The sequence below is a fragment of the Lissotriton vulgaris genome, chromosome 6 (genome assembly GCF_964263255.1).
Source record: "Lissotriton vulgaris chromosome 6, aLisVul1.2, whole genome shotgun sequence".
Taxonomy (NCBI): Eukaryota; Metazoa; Chordata; class Amphibia; order Caudata; family Salamandridae; genus Lissotriton; species Lissotriton vulgaris.
This window is the reverse complement of record NC_141694.1, coordinates 1,553,475,563-1,553,491,528: the sequence shown is the minus strand read 5'-3', so window position 1 is coordinate 1,553,491,528 and position 15,966 is coordinate 1,553,475,563. Positions and strand designations below refer to the sequence as shown.

At 47.1% G+C, this 15,966-nt stretch overlaps 1 protein-coding gene across 1 annotated transcript in view; it reads right to left on the bottom strand.

The window, feature by feature from the left end:
• LOC147709132 (uncharacterized) overlaps window positions 1–15,966 on the bottom strand; it is a 2,423,108-nt gene that overhangs the window by 127,345 nt on the left and 2,279,797 nt on the right. The window lies entirely within an intron of this gene.

The window sequence follows — 15,966 nt, the reverse complement described above, 5'->3', positions numbered from 1 at the left end:
TTACAGTAGAGTCCACGGAATATCATCGTTTAATTCCCTTTTGTCTGACTCCAGCTCATAAATCCATTGTTGTTCTTTTCTGAATAGGTATTGAGACACATCACTTATATGACTAGGTATATGCGGTTTCTCTAATACTGTCCATTGAAAATCAGTTTCGTGATGTGCCTGTTCTACAAAATGTCTGGTGAGTCTAGTATGACTTTTTTTACATCGGAATGAACTCTTGTGTTCCAGTATTCTCGTGCGAACACGCCTAGTGGTCATTCCTACATATCGTGTAGAACACGAACAGGTCAGCATATAAATCGGATTAGTGCTGTTGCAATTACTGAAGTTGTTCAATTGCCAAGGTCTATTCGTACCTATGTCAATTTCCTTGGTGTGTCTCGTCTGGGGACATACCGAGCATGTGCCGCATGGATGATGCCCTGCCACCGGAGGGAGATCCCAAAGGGTTTCACCAAGTTTTTTCGGAGTCTCTCTTGGTCGTGTATGAACCAGGCGATCACGAATACTGGTGGCCCTTTTGAATGCAAACAGAGGTTGTGCTATTTTGTCTTTACCATGATTCAAAAGACGCCAGTGTCTTTTAACTATCTTTTGTATTGCATTGCTTCTGGTATTGAAGGTACTCACAAACGTGAGTCTTTCCAATGGTGGTTTGACACATGGGGCTTCGAGGAGTGCCTCTCTGTTGTTGTTCAAAGCTCTTTTTCTCGATTGCTTGATGAGCCGTTTGGGATAATGTCTATCTCTCAATTGTTGACCCAGGTTATCAGCATGTATCTCAAAGTCCTCTCTACTAGAACAATTCCTACGAACACGTAGGAATTGGCCATAAGGTAAATTTTGGCGCAGGGACTTAGGGTGATAACTCTCATACAGGAGAAGTGAGTTTCGCGCCATTGGTTTCCTATAGAGTTCACTCTGCAGGCCTGCAGGAGTGGCATAGATAGATAAGTCCAGGAAAGCTATTCTATCTCTGTTGGCTTCCATGGTGAATTTCAGGAACTGATTTTGGCTATTCAACCATTGATGGAATTGGTTGGCAGAGTCCAGTGATCCCCTCCACACCACCAAAACGTCATCAATATAACGCTTCCACCACCTGATAGAGGTGTGGAAGGGGTTGGTGGGGGTTAACACATATTGTTGTTCAAACTGGTGTACATACAGGTTCGCCAGACTCGGCGCGAAAACGCTGCCCATAATGGTTCCAGAGATCTGGAGAAACAGCTTGTCTTCGTGTCTGAAAAAGTTCCTTTTCATGGCCAAAGTGGCTAAGGCCATTATGAAGGGTACAGGTGTAATTGTGTCCCCTATGCTATCCCTCAGGATGGATGTTACAACTTCTAAAGTCTCATCCTGAGGGATAGAGGTGTACAGAGATTCTACGTCTAGAGATACCAACAGGTCTCTCTCTATGTCAAAGTCTATTAGTGGTAGGACTCTAAGCACATCTTTAGTATCCTGCAAGTATGTTGGCATCTGTTGTACAATTGGCCGCAGGAAATGGTCAACAAAAGTCGACAAAGGCTCCAATACTGACCCAATGCCAGATATAATAGGCCTTCCAGGAGGTGGCCTCTGTGGTTTGTGTACCTTTGGCAATAGGTAAAAGTAAGGTGTTATCGGATGTTTTGAGACCAGAAACATTGCTTCATTTTGAGTAATCCACCCCTCAGAGAGTGCCTCTTCAACTAGATGCTTTATCTCCCTAGTAATATCCTCCGTGGGGTCAGCAGTCAAAGGGGAATATGCTTGTGTGTTGTCTAGTTGTCTGTAACACTCCTTCTTGTAATCCGTAGTGTTCAATATAACTATAGAGCCACCCTTATCTGCGGGCTTTATAGTTATTGACTGATCCTCAGACAAAGTTTTCAGTATCAATTGTTCGGACTTACTCAGGTTATTGTATGACCTGATCTTCTGATTCCATAGTCCCGTGACATCGTCAGCTACAGCTTGTTCAAACGCTAGGACCTGCGGCGGAACAGTGTGTAAAGGTGGCTGAAATCTGGATTTATTTTTTAATCCAGTGTTAGTGACTGTCGTCTGACTTTCCTCAGTGTTCTTATCTTTAAAAAGATAATGGAGTCTCAATTTTCTGAAGAACTGGCTGAGTTCGCATTGGAAGGTAAAAGGGTCCCCCTGGTTCGTCATGACAAACCCTAAACCTTTGTTTAATACCTCTTCCTCAGGTGTAGTTATTATCTTGGAGGATAGGTTGACTACGAGGGAGGGTTCCCTGTTGGACCTGCTTTCTGGCTCTTGGCAGTCTGGCTCCGTGTCCCCATGTGTGGGCCTGTCTGGTCTTGCCATTGCACCCCCGTGTTTTGTGCCGGTCTCCTTTTGCCTCTGGGTCGGCGGGGACCAAACCCTAAAAAATGTTGAGGATTATAGGCATTGGGAAACCCTTGAAAGTTGGGAGGCGGTGGTGGTATTCCGGGATAGGGCTGTTGATTAGGCGGAAAACCCCAAGGATTAGGTGGCCACCACTGCTGGTATTGTTTGTTGCCATACGAATAAGGTCTACCCCCCCCTGGCCCTCCCACGTTTTGGGAAACTTGGTGTGCTTATGTAGGTGTTATCTGGATCACTACTATCAGATCCTGAGCTAGAGTAATTGGAACCAAAGCGTCTGCCATTGTTCCTGAACACAGGAGGTGAATAAGTGTCACTTGTGTAGGGATACACACGTTCATGTTTCCATTTTGCTAGATCTTTTTTGAATTTGTCCAATTTGGCTTGCAAAATAGTTTCATGGAACTCACCGGAAGATTTATTTGATTCATCTTGTTGTTTTTTTAACACAATTGGAGTTATCGTTGTTCTTATTGCTGCTTCTAAAACCTGTATCTCTACAAGAATAGTATCAGCTATTCTTTTGGCTGTGCTGATAATCAGTATGAGCCAGTCTCTAGTGCATCTCCATGCTATTAACGACCAGTCCTTCAGAAAGGCTTTATCTTGTAGGAAAAGTCGGGGGGCATTGGAGACCACTAGCCCAGGTGGAGCACAGCTTACTCTCAGATATTCCGCCATGGCTATACCATGGACCAGAGTCCGGGCTTGTGATTTTTTTAAAAGCTGAACTTGAGCCCAATCATCTCCTGTACTTGTGGTGACTGTAGAGGATGTGTCTAAGACACTTGGCATACTATCCAAAACAGATTTGTACATGGCATCATCATACGCGAGGCCACTAATTTCTGCCATGATTGTGTTAAGAATTAATGTCAGAGAAATGTGTCAGGAACGCCGAAGCCTAGTCAACACTGAAACTGCGGTCAACCCACTCTCAGTATCAGGTTAGCAGTCCCAATGTATAGTAACTGGCTACACCATCAATAGTATGGTGGTATAATGCGGACCCGCAGCCAAAAAGCTGCTCATTACTGGTAAATACACCAACTTCTCAAAAGGGGGGGGGGTCCAAGGGATATAGAGTTTAAAGACCCACAACTGGTTTTATCCCCAGCTCCAAATAGATATACACCATAAGAAACACAGGGGGTCTATTAGCTAACCATTAGAGCTATGCTATCACTACGGAGTCACCTAGATCTCAACGTGTGTGCAAAAGAATAAGGACAAAGTAAGAAAACAAGTGGATACAAAGGTGAAAAAGAGATCGATACATTATAGACTATTCATCAGTGGCTGACCAGTCCAAAAGAGTGATGTAGGGTTTCCATCAAAAAAGACTTTTGTGATCAGTCATATCATCTGGCCAAACCCTGGAGTGTGAACGGCTAGTCCCCTGATCAATGGGACTGAACCACACAGTGTTGATATCTTAGGATTTGGTCCACCAGTACTGATGAAACATCCGCAATGACTGATCTATTGATGGTTTTGAAAAAGGTGCAACAAAACAGAAAATGTGACTTAAAATAGGATGGAATGTCCTCCTTTACGCAACTTTATTCTATGGACAAGACATGCCTCCTAATTAAAAACAGAACAGTGCAAGATGACAGTAACAAATATCTGTCTGTAAAGGGGCCAACATGTTTCTGCCTATTGGGTGTCTAATCCCACGGCATTCATCAGGGCCTCTGTTCTTATACTCGTTGCACTCTTACAAGTGAAAAAAGTTCACCTCCACCATAAGAAGAAATGGGAAAACTGAAAAGAGATGGTTCACTACGGTACAACCTGTAATAACCATATGTTGTCACCCTCCGACTCACTCGTACTCTAGTGAATCCTGCGAAGGAAAACACATCAAACAATAACTTATATATCTGATTGTATCGGTTCTCAATACACCCTATCCACCCAACATTAATGTGTGAAAAAAGTAGTAAATTCAATGCTCACCCCGACTGATGGGTGAAGCTACCTCACCTCGCCTGGACACTGCTCAGGTATAGGAGGCACCGCACTGGTATAGGGAAGAAAGGAGGAAATGTTGCATAATAAAGCTAAAAACATATAAGCCTATCCCTATGTGTCAAACTCCTTCCTGTATTGCCCTATTTCCCAGAGTTTAAAACTGAAGTAGGTCCATAGCAGCTCCAGTGGACCCAGCAAACTAGTGTCCTAACACTATTACCTCTGACAACTACTGGTCTAAATCCCAGCAAGATTCTAATCACAAGATGTTATTTATTCATTTTGATACCAACTCTGTAGTATCTTGGCAGCACCTCCACCTGACACATTAGCAGCTACATGCCAAAACTTCCTCCCCCATAATGCACCAAACAATCTGCTTTTACATTGCGTACTTGTCCTAAAAACTCGTGCTCAAATGGAAAACAATAATTGTTCTAAATCTTTCCGTTGTTTTTAACAAACAAGGTGGAGAGGTAGGGGGTGGAGCACAAACTGTTTAAACACGGCGCACAAGCGCGGGAGATCGAATTATGTGCAGCGCGCAGCGCGCGGCATGAGCTGATAGAAATGAAAAACGTGAGCAGGTATGTTGATCACGGAAACACGGTTGCACTAATGATTTTTAGCCGACAATTGATATATGGAAGGTTCTGAATATCGTAAATTACTAGGAAATAGATAGACAACTTCGGCAGGGCTCAATAGATGCAATGCAGATTTATGTTTAAAAGATGTTAATCACTGCAAAAAAAGAAGATTTAGCGAGCCCATGATGGGATGTGTTTTCAGTAGTGTTTTTTTGACTAACATAATTCTTAAGAAGTGGTATGGAAGAAAACCTTAAGGGAAGTTCTAGGATTAATTTGAATTTAGATTACACGGACTTTGGGTTTGTGATACGTGATGCACTCTAGGAGGCTTATTGACTGATGCGTAATGTCGAATATTAGTTCATGCAAACTTGTAAACAAATGAAATTCTGAAAAGGAATGTTAAATGTGATATGGTCTGTGTTGATAAGTAATGCATCATCCATAATTGTCCTTTCACAGTTACCCCTGACGAAGGGCTGGACGACAGCCCGAAATGCATTGGGCTCGAAATAAATGAATGCTGCTCTGAACGACTTGGTGTATTGGGATCTTATTTTTAAAAGAAGTCCGGATGGACACATAAAAATATGAGAAGTTACCTAAATACAGTATGGAGAACGTGTGTACTTGATGAACAAGGAAGAACAATGACAAATATACTTGACAAATATTGAAGGAACTTATAGAAAAAGATTAAACGGTTTAAATTAAGATGGATTTGGAATCCGCACAACGCTGTGCACCTGGGAGTGGAGTGTGTATCTGCGCATTCCCCACATGTTGAGGTTTAGAATATGGTGTATTGGGCTTACACAATCCGGGTAGCACGCAACAGGTTTAAATTTATGGAAGATAAGTAAAGGAATACAAATGGAGGATAATGGAGTGCTGACCACCTTCATTCACATTTAGTAAACACTAGCCCCCCCGTTGGTTATTGCACCCATGAAAAGGAATGCAGACAAAATGTTTGAACTTATGAATGCACACATGGAGGAACATCGAGTTCGGAGCAACAATCGGAGACGCTGATACCCACAAACATCAGGAAGGACTGTAAAGATATTTTAATAAAAAGAATGGATGGATCATGGACCCTTTTGTTAAAAACAACGGAAAGATTTAGAACAATTATTGTTTTCCATTTGAGCACGAGTTTTTAGGACAAGTACGCAATGTAAAAGCAGATTGTTTGGTGCATTATGGGGGAGGAAGTTTTGGCATGTAGCTGCTAATGTGTCAGGTGGAGAGGTAGGGGGTGGAGCACAAACTGTTTAAACACGGCGCACAAGCGTGGGAGATCGAATTATGTGCAGCGCGCAGCGCGCGGCATGAGCTGATAGAAATGAAAAACGTGAGCAGGTATGTTGATCACGGAAACACGGTTGCACTAATGATTTTTAGCCGACAATTGATATATGGAAGGTTCTGAATATCGTAAATTACTAGGAAATAGATAGACAACTTCGGCAGGGCTCAATAGATGCAATGCAGATTTATGTTTAAAAGATGTTAATCACTGCAAAAAAAGAAGATTTAGCGAGCCCATGATGGGATGTGTTTTCAGTAGTGTTTTTTTGACTAACATAATTCTTAAGAAGTGGTATGGAAGAAAACCTTAAGGGAAGTTCTAGGATTAATTTGAATTTAGATTACACGGACTTTGGTTTTGTGATACGTGATGCACTCTAGGAGGCTTATTGACTGATGCGTAATGTCGAATATTAGTTCATGCAAACTTGTAAACAAATGAAATTCTGAAAAGGAATGTTAAATGTGATATGGTCTGTGTTGATAAGTAATGCATCATCCATAATTGTCCTTTCACAGTTACCCCTGACGAAGGGCTGGACGACAGCCCGAAATGCATTGGGCTCGAAATAAATGAATGCTGCTCTGAACGACTTGGTGTATTGGGATCTTATTTTTAAAAGAAGTCCGGATGGACACATAAAAATATGAGAAGTTACCTAAATACAGTATGGAGAACGTGTGTGCTTGAGGAACAAGGAAGAACAATGACAAATATACTTGACAAATATTGAAGGAACTTATAGAAAAAGATTAAACGGTTTAAATTAAGATGGATTTGGAATCCGCACAACGCTGTGCACCTGGGAGTGGAGTGTGTATCTGCGCACTCCCCACATGTTGAGGTTTAGAATATGGTGTATTGGGCTTACACAATCCGGGTAGCACGCAACAGGTTTAAATTTATGGAAGATAAGTAAAGGAATACAAATGGAGGATAATGGAGTGCTGACCACCTTCATTCACATTTGGACTGTTGAGGGCCCGGGGGCACTGCCCCTCCTCCGCAACCGCTGTCACTGCGGCCCGACTCGGCCGCCGAGCACTGGAAGGCCACAGGGGCAGTCAAGGACACCATGAGGGGGGGCCCCCACCAGTAACCCAAATCCACCGCCACACCTTCGGGCTTGTCTGGCCATTCGCCGCAGCGCCAGGGCTCCGCAAAATGGCCTCCTCACTCTGGGCCTCAGTCCCTGCAGCCCAAGACTGCCATCTGTATGTGCCTCCTCGTTCCATCCGCCGCCACGTCCCGACTCCCCGCAGCAGCTCCAAGGGGGGGGGGACAACAGGACTCAGGCGCAGAGCTCCGGCCGCCGACCACCGGCGGCACCTTCACCAGCCGCACCGTCTTCCGAGCCTCCGCGCCCAGCCCGGCTGGTCAATTGAGGCCCCGGCTCCTCCCGGGCCGTCCCCCGCTAGGCCGCTTCAATTCGCGAGTCTTCAATCGCCGCCGCCGTTGCACCTCCAGGCCCCCGGCTCGCGTCGGAGAACTCCTCTGATGTTATATGGTTCTCCAACGCAGGGGCACACTGCAATTAATGTCCGAAGGCAGGATATTAATAAAGGATATTGGATGGCTGGTCGGAGCGCGATTAAGTCGCAACCGCCATCTTCGCCAGTTAAGCCACGCCCCCTCCGAAAAACTATAAATTTGATGGTGGGCCAACATGACTGATGGTACCATCTGTGAAATTTTTCCTTCTTTTACAGGATACACCATGACTGCAGTTCCTTTCAAGGTAGAGAGTTGTCCAAAAGGCCAGTGCAAAACAGTAAATTGGGTGGGAAGAGGTCGCACTGTAAGGCAGAAGTATTGTGGGGGCGTGGCCAAGATGGTGGCTAGCACAGACGTGTTGATCTGAGATCCGCTCCGCACCCGCCAAAGAATCCTGTCTAAATCCTGTCCTGGCTGTGAATAAAAAGCGTTTCCCGGAAACGTCCAGGAGGTGGACACAGCGGCTGCAGATACGAAACGAGGGAAAGCACGGTTGCAGGAATACTAAACGTCGGATGACTTGGAGGTGCGAGCCTAGAGTACTGAGACACTGCCCGACCATGCAGCGGCCAAGCGTGCGCTATCTATGCTCCCTGACAGCTGTGCCAAGAGACAACCGAAAGAGCCGCAGGGCGCGGAGGAAATCATGGACCCGGACCGGACCAGATGTAGAGCTCTGTGTTTCTTACTGTTGTATAGCATTTTAGGGCCCTAGTGTAATTTTCCCGATTCATGCCCTTATATAGGTATAAATCACCTTATCCTTATATAGGCATAGAAATCATAACCATATTTAGACATAGCCCATGCAGTCCAAATACAGGCATGGATACTTCCACTAGTTCCGACAAGCCACAACGATTTCTTGGAAAACTCGGCTTCAGCAGTCAGGGACTTCCCCTTGCTTGAATATTGATTTGTCCAAGAACTCATGGAGTTTTCAAAGAACTGCGAGTCTTTGATGACGTTATTATGTTCAACTTTAAGTCAAATTTGGCACCTTCAAGGTATAAATATGCCCACACTTTCCCAAGCAAACACACAGTGGTTTGGAGCAGTTCGACTAACTACTTGCCCGACACAGCTCGCTACAGCAAGTGCCGAAGGAAGCCGACCCTCCAGCACAGAGAGAGAGGCTGTCTTTTCTCTTGCCGAGAAATATAGCTACAGTGTTTCCAAGCTCCCCTTGGAGGGTGTTGGGAAATCGAGTCCCGAGACAGAGATACCAGACCTCCTTCATTCTAAACCAAGGCACAGAGCTGATTAGACCCTAAGAGAAATCTTGGATAGATTCTTGGCAAAGAATACTAAACTTATGCTACACCTCACTTACTTCTTCCCTCGTACTAGACTTAGATTAGGTACATTGGGGTAGGGGTTATTTTTGAAACACCAGTTGGGTACTTTTTAGTCATTGTTATTTATGTATGCATTTTATGGTTTAGAAACCATACCATGCTTTTACAGTATTATTTTATAATACTCTTCTTGCTGTACGTATTATACTTTACAGCCAGTATTACGATTGTAGCAGTTAATTTCTTCTGCATGAGAAAGAAGACTATTCAATAAATACTTTTTATTGAAAACGCCTGTCTCTATTTCTCTGCACCTCTGGTGAAAAGAAGCATAAACGATTGACTTGAGTGAAATATCTATCTATTGTTTCCACAACTCTGAAGATACGTTTTATCCTCGGGAAACAAAGTTGTCATTTTAATGGGGTTGTCATAAACAAGAAGGGATTAGTTTCTTCGAAAAAGTTTCTAGTGACCTCTGAGCTAGCTGGCACTCACAATTAAGTTTAATATATTCGATAGAGACCTAGTTGACCTAAGTCCTACGTCAATTCTTTAGTATATATTATTCCAATGCGCAGAGCCTATTGGGAATATAAGAACTACACTACATTACCTGGAGTTAGCCCTCTGCGATGCAACGAGGTAGGGTGCACCTCTAGGTCGCTAAGTCATTGGAGCGGCACTGGGCAGCGCGGCTTTCGAAAGGACACACCGACCCATGGTGAGTGCGCTGCCAGATATCACGATACAGAAACGCACTGTGGGCCTTGTATGACCATGATAATCTTGTACAAAGTACCTCCGAGGCCTATTACCGCGAAAGCCGCACTGAGGGCGCACACGCATAATTCTGCACAGCGGGTGTGCTGATCACCCTTCACACCGGTGAGCCAAACTGAAACCACAAAGCCCACGTCGGACAGCCATTCACAAGGCTGCCAGATGGGGAGGTGAGCGCCTATACACTGCCTACTACAAGGGGGTTCCCCAGAGCGCCTTGTACTGAAAGACCTTGTTGGGGGCACTTTGAACAGCATGAGGGTGGTTTTATGGATCTGCAGCATGGGAATATGCGAGGAGAGGGCCCAGCTCGAGACTACCGGCGAGGGGCATGAACACAGTGAATACACCGTCTCGCCCCTGCCTTGGTGAGGGGACCCCAACTTGTCCAATGGCAGCGCCGCGCTGGGCGTAGGACTCCCGTGGCCTGGGGTCCCAGCAACACAACTACTGCAACACACATCCTGGGTGATAATCACCACAAGGCCTCAGGTGGTATCGAATATGATGAGGCACTGCCAAGACTGCCCGTAGGACTGATTGGGGGCAACTAGGGGCTTCAGGGGGCTCCTCATCAACGCTTTGCATGCTGCACAGCTGAGCTGTGCCTTCTCTCCTGGGCCTCGGCGAGCTACCACTGTCTATTGAACAGCAGCTAACAAGCCATACTAGCCTCACCCTTGAAGACAGCAGTAGGCAGATAAATTACATATGCAACACCGCACACTGATGCTACTGAGATGGGTAAACCCAGAACGGATAAGACTCAACCGCAGCCACCAGACACGGAGGCCCTGGCTCCTGGCTCAAAGAGCACGGAACACTCTGGGCCCCCAACTCTTCTTGACCACAATGACCAATCACAGTGGTTTGATGAGCTGATCGCAGCGATATTGGACATCAAGACTACCTTGGGACCAAAAATTGACTCGCTAGGTGTGGATATAGGGTTTTTGAGGGAAGACCACAAGCAGCTGAAAGACAGAGTGGAGGAATCAGAAACCACCCTGGCGTCCCACATTGAATGGGGCAACGGACCAGCTTCAATCTCTCCAGCAAGAAGTGGACAACCTGAGAGCTCCTGTGGAGGACCAGGAGGGACGCTCAAACAGGAACAATGTGTGAATAGTGGGCCTCCCGGATCGGGTGGAGGGACACAATACGGAGCTTTACCTGGAGGCCTGGTTCTCCATGGAAATACTACTGGGTAAGACCTAAAAATTGTTCTCATTCGAAAGAGCTCACAGGGTGCCAGAGGGACCCCCAGGCAACCCTCCCAGACCAGTGGTGGCGAGGTTATTCAATTACAGAGACAGGTTCCATATCATGCAAGTAACTAGAGCCCGGGCCCATGGAAAGTCGACAATGCCACAGTCCACATAAACCCAGATTACACCCTGTCGGTACAGCGCCGCAGCTCTTCCTACCTAGTGGTCAAGAAGTGCCTGAGAGATCACAACATACAATATTCATTGCAATACCCCGCCAAGCTATGTATTCGCCTTAAAGACAATACTGTTTTCGGTGTTACTCCTGAGGAGGCCTGGGCTTGGATAGATCAACAAGGACTTGCACACACACCGCCCACAATGGGGTTGGACTCTTGCCAAGCATGGAAACTGGTGGAATCACGCAGGGGCTGCGTCAGGGGTAGACTGCGACTACCAACGAAAGCACGGCTGGTTCAAGAATGCGCATAAGCCATAAAGTAGGTGGAGCATATCTGCAGCCCCACATCCTCCCAAAGACTGGACTCAGACGCGGACACAGCAATGAACCACACATTACTTCTTACTGCCTCACAGTATGAGGCACTATCTGGGGGCAGCCCAGGTCTCACCCCGCAAACTGCGGAGGCACTCGGTTGAACATCTAGAGACATGTCTGAGAGCTTATAAAAGAACGGCATACTGTAAACTAGAATATCGCCAGCTCAAACAATACAGGGCGGCCAACCGGCAGCACCACCCAGACTTGCTGCGCCCCCCGGAGAGTGATAAGTAGCTGATACAGCACCTAGGTAACTCTTGCCCTTTTTTCTACCTTACCTTTTTCTCTTCTCCCTTCTTACACTATTCTTATTTTTAATTTTCTATTCCCCTCTATTCTCTACATTTGAATTATTTGAAGCGGACTATTTGGGACGTCTCTTAGTAATTCTCATTAATGTTGTTTCTTGTTAGAATAAATTGCATTTCAGTGCAGGTGGCCAATTTCCCGTTGGCAAGTCGGCCTGGGGTGGGATGTTGGGGGATTTTATCATTAGTGTCACTCTATCTATTTATCCGCATGGTACGGAAGGGGCGGGCTGACTGTTCCCTTTATTGTTGCTGGGGGTGGGGGTCAGGGGTTGGTCACGGCGTGGGGCAGGGCCGAGTGCGCAATCATGTGTCCACTTATTTCTCCATTGCCAAGTAGATTGTTGACGGGGATTATAATCTGCTGACCTGAAATGTATGTGGCTTGGCAGGGTGCGCCAAATGCCACAAGATTTATCAATACTTGCATAGCCACAAGGTCTTGTTAGCGCTACTACACGAAACACACCTGGCCTGTAAACACTTGCATCCCTCCACAAACGCTAGAGAGGCACGGTCCTCAGTACCACATACTCAGGGAATGCTAGGGGCGCTCTTATATGGGTGGCACCTGGAGTTCCGCTAAAGATATTACACTCTAGAATTAACACACAAGTTTTTTATGTAACCCTGTAAGGCCTCTTGAATGGATCGCCACTAGCAAGAATATCCCTCTATGCTCCCTATTGCGGCCATGCGACATCCTTGCAATGAATTACACCGTCTTTGCTCACAGACCCCACAGTGCCCACATATTGGGTCAGAGACTTCAATGGGTTATGAGACCTCATTTTAGACCCATCTCTCTCTCCACTCCTGGGAGCACATTCCATTAAATTAGCACAGCACATGAGTGAATGTATAATTAATACGCAAGTACATGATGAATGGCGTAGCAAGCACCCTGCGCTAAGAAATTATTTGCACTACTCTGTAATTCATGTCCTTCATATGAGGATAGACATCGTCCCTTGCTCAGATAATGTGCTACATAGCATTCTACAAGCAGAATACTTAGCACGCATGATTTCAGACCACAATCAATTGCAGTTGCACCTGTTATGGAGGGCACAGAAATCCAGGATACTGACCTGGTGGCTCACTCTCGCAGCGCCCACTGATTCATCATATCACACCACTCTCTCACGGGTATGGCCTTGAGTGCGTGGGTGGAATGGGATGCATTTAACGCCGTCCTAAGAGGACATACCATCAAAACTAGATATGGTTCCCATAAATCACTCACAGACACACTTCAAACTCATGAGCTGGAAATACAGAGGTGTGAATTGCTTTCACCCACAGATCCTCAGATTTGTCCCCCGCTGGCCCAGGCTCGCCTAGCATATAAGGAGTCACTAGATAATCTCTGCACGCTAGACTACAAAACATACCTAGCACGCCAGAGGGGGACAAAGCTTGTAAGATGATGGCATGGCTTTTAAAAACCGACACCTCCCAACCTCCTATCACAGCAATAATCTCATTATACACTGCCCCAGACACTGACTATCCCGCATCTATACAGAGGTTCGCTCAAGGACCCTATTACCTAAGACGAGATCTTCGAGGCTATTGGGCAACTAGCTGCGGGTAAGACCCCGGGGACGGATGGCTGGCCATCGGAGTTTTACACCATTTACTCTGAACAACTTACCCCCCCGTTTGGCCACTATGTATACAGAAGCATTCAAAAAGGGGGAACTCCCGCCCACTTTGCGAGAGGCGACGCTGGTGGTGCTGCCCAAACCGGACAGGGACCCCCTCCAGATGGCTTCATACCACCCATTATGGATGTTGAATGTTGATTACAAAATCTTAGGGAAATTATTGGCCAATAGATTGGTTGTGGCTGTCCCCGTACTGGTGGATGAAGACCAGAATGGCTTCATCCCGGGAACAAGCACCAGACTGAATCTGCACCTGGTCTTTGTATTACTAGAACGGCACAGGAGGAACCAGAAACACCCAGGATAGCGTCTTTAGATATCATAAAGGCATTTGATACTTTGAGCTGGCGCTACTTGATGGCAGTACTGACCAGATTTGGCATTGGTCCTAACTTTTTGAAGTGGATATCATTATTATATACAAGACCGCAGGCGAGGGTAAAGACGGGTCTCACTTTTTCTCCACTATAGGCAATAAAACGAGGCACAAGGCAGGGATGCCCTTTGTCACCTATCCTCTTTGTACTGGCCATGGAGCCACTGGCATCCAAGCTGCGCCAACACGTGCTGGATTGGGGTATATGCATGGATCGACGATGGCATATAGGGTCACTATATGCAGGTGACGCACTGATCTACTGGACCAACGCCACCTCAGGACCGGACATCCCCATCGCCATCCCCCAAGGATACAAGATCTACAGGAAGGACCGCCCCACCCACCCAGGAGGAGGAATCGCCATCGTCCACAAATCCAGCCTCCGCCTGAGCACACTCCCTGACGAGTCCACAGAACTGATGGAACACCTTCACTTCAAGATACTGGCCAGCCCCACTGCCGCCCTCCGAGGAACCCTCATCTACCGACCCCCTGGACCCCGCGGACCATTCGCCAACTCCATCACAGACATTATCTCCCCGCAGGCCATCACATCCACCAACTACACCCTGCTGGGAGACCTCAAATTCCACCTCGACAATCAACTGGACCCCAACACCACATGCCTCCTGGACAACTTCCACAACATTGGACTCTGCCAGATCGTGACCGAGCCCACGCACTCAGCAGGACACACCCTCGACCCCCTCTTCACTACAGGAAACTCCATCACCTTCAGCCACACCACCGAACTCCCATGGACTGACCATCGTTGCGTCCACTTCACCTTCAGAACACCCACCATCCACAGACACCAGCACCTGCTTCCACAAAGAAACTGGACCAAAATCACCGACGACCAGCTCATCTCCTCACTCAACAACTCCACCCCAACCATCGCGGACAACGACGACCCCAACACCGCAGCCCGAACCCTGCATAGATGGATCTCGGACAGCACCAACACCATAGCCCCCCTCAAGAAAAACAACAATACCCGTGCCAAGAAAGGCAGATGGTTTACCACCGAACTTCAGAGTCCAGGCGCACATGCCGCCGCCTCGAAAAGGCCTGGAGAAACACCAAATCCACAGAAGCCCACAACAACTTCAGAGCCGCCACCAACGCTCACCATCAACTCATCAGAGAAACGAGGAAAAAAGCGATTGAAGACAGAATCTCCACCCACGCACACAACAGCAAGGAACTCTTCAGCATCATCAAGGAGTTCGCCCAACCCACCAGCGAGTCTACCGACATCCCTCCCTCACAAGACCTCTGCGACAAACTCAGCACCTTTTTCCACCACAAAATCAAGAGCATCTACGACAACTTCGACGAAGACAACCAACACACTGAACCCTCACCAACCACCCCCGACACCCAGAAACCAGCGATTGATGACTGGACAGCCCTCACCACCAAAGACACACTGAAGATAATGAAGTCAATCCACTAAGGGGCCCCCACGGACCCCTGCCCCCACCACATCTTCAACAGAGCCACTGACACCGTCGCACCCATGCTCTGCCACACCATCAACCGCTCCCTGGAGACCGCCTCGTTCCTCGATGACTGGAAACACGCCGAGGTCAACCCGCTCCTGAAGAAACCCTCAGCGGACCCCACCGACCTCAAAAACTACAGACCCATCTCCCTGCTCCCTTTACCAGCGAAAGTCATTGAGAAAGCCATCAACAGCCAACTCGCCACATTCATTGAAGAACACAACATCCTCGACTCCTCCCAATCCAGCTTCAGAAAAAACCACAGTACGGAAACCGGACCCCTGCCCCCACCACATCTTCAACAGAGCCACTGACACCATCGCACCCATGCTCTGCCACACCATCAACCGCTCCCTGGAGACCGCCTCGTTCCTCGATGACTGGAAACACGCCGAGGTCAACCCGCTCCTGAAGAAACCCTCAGCGGACCCCACCGACCTCAAAAACTACAGACCCATCTCCCTGCTCCCTTTCCCAGCGAAAGTCATTGAGAAAGCCATCAAC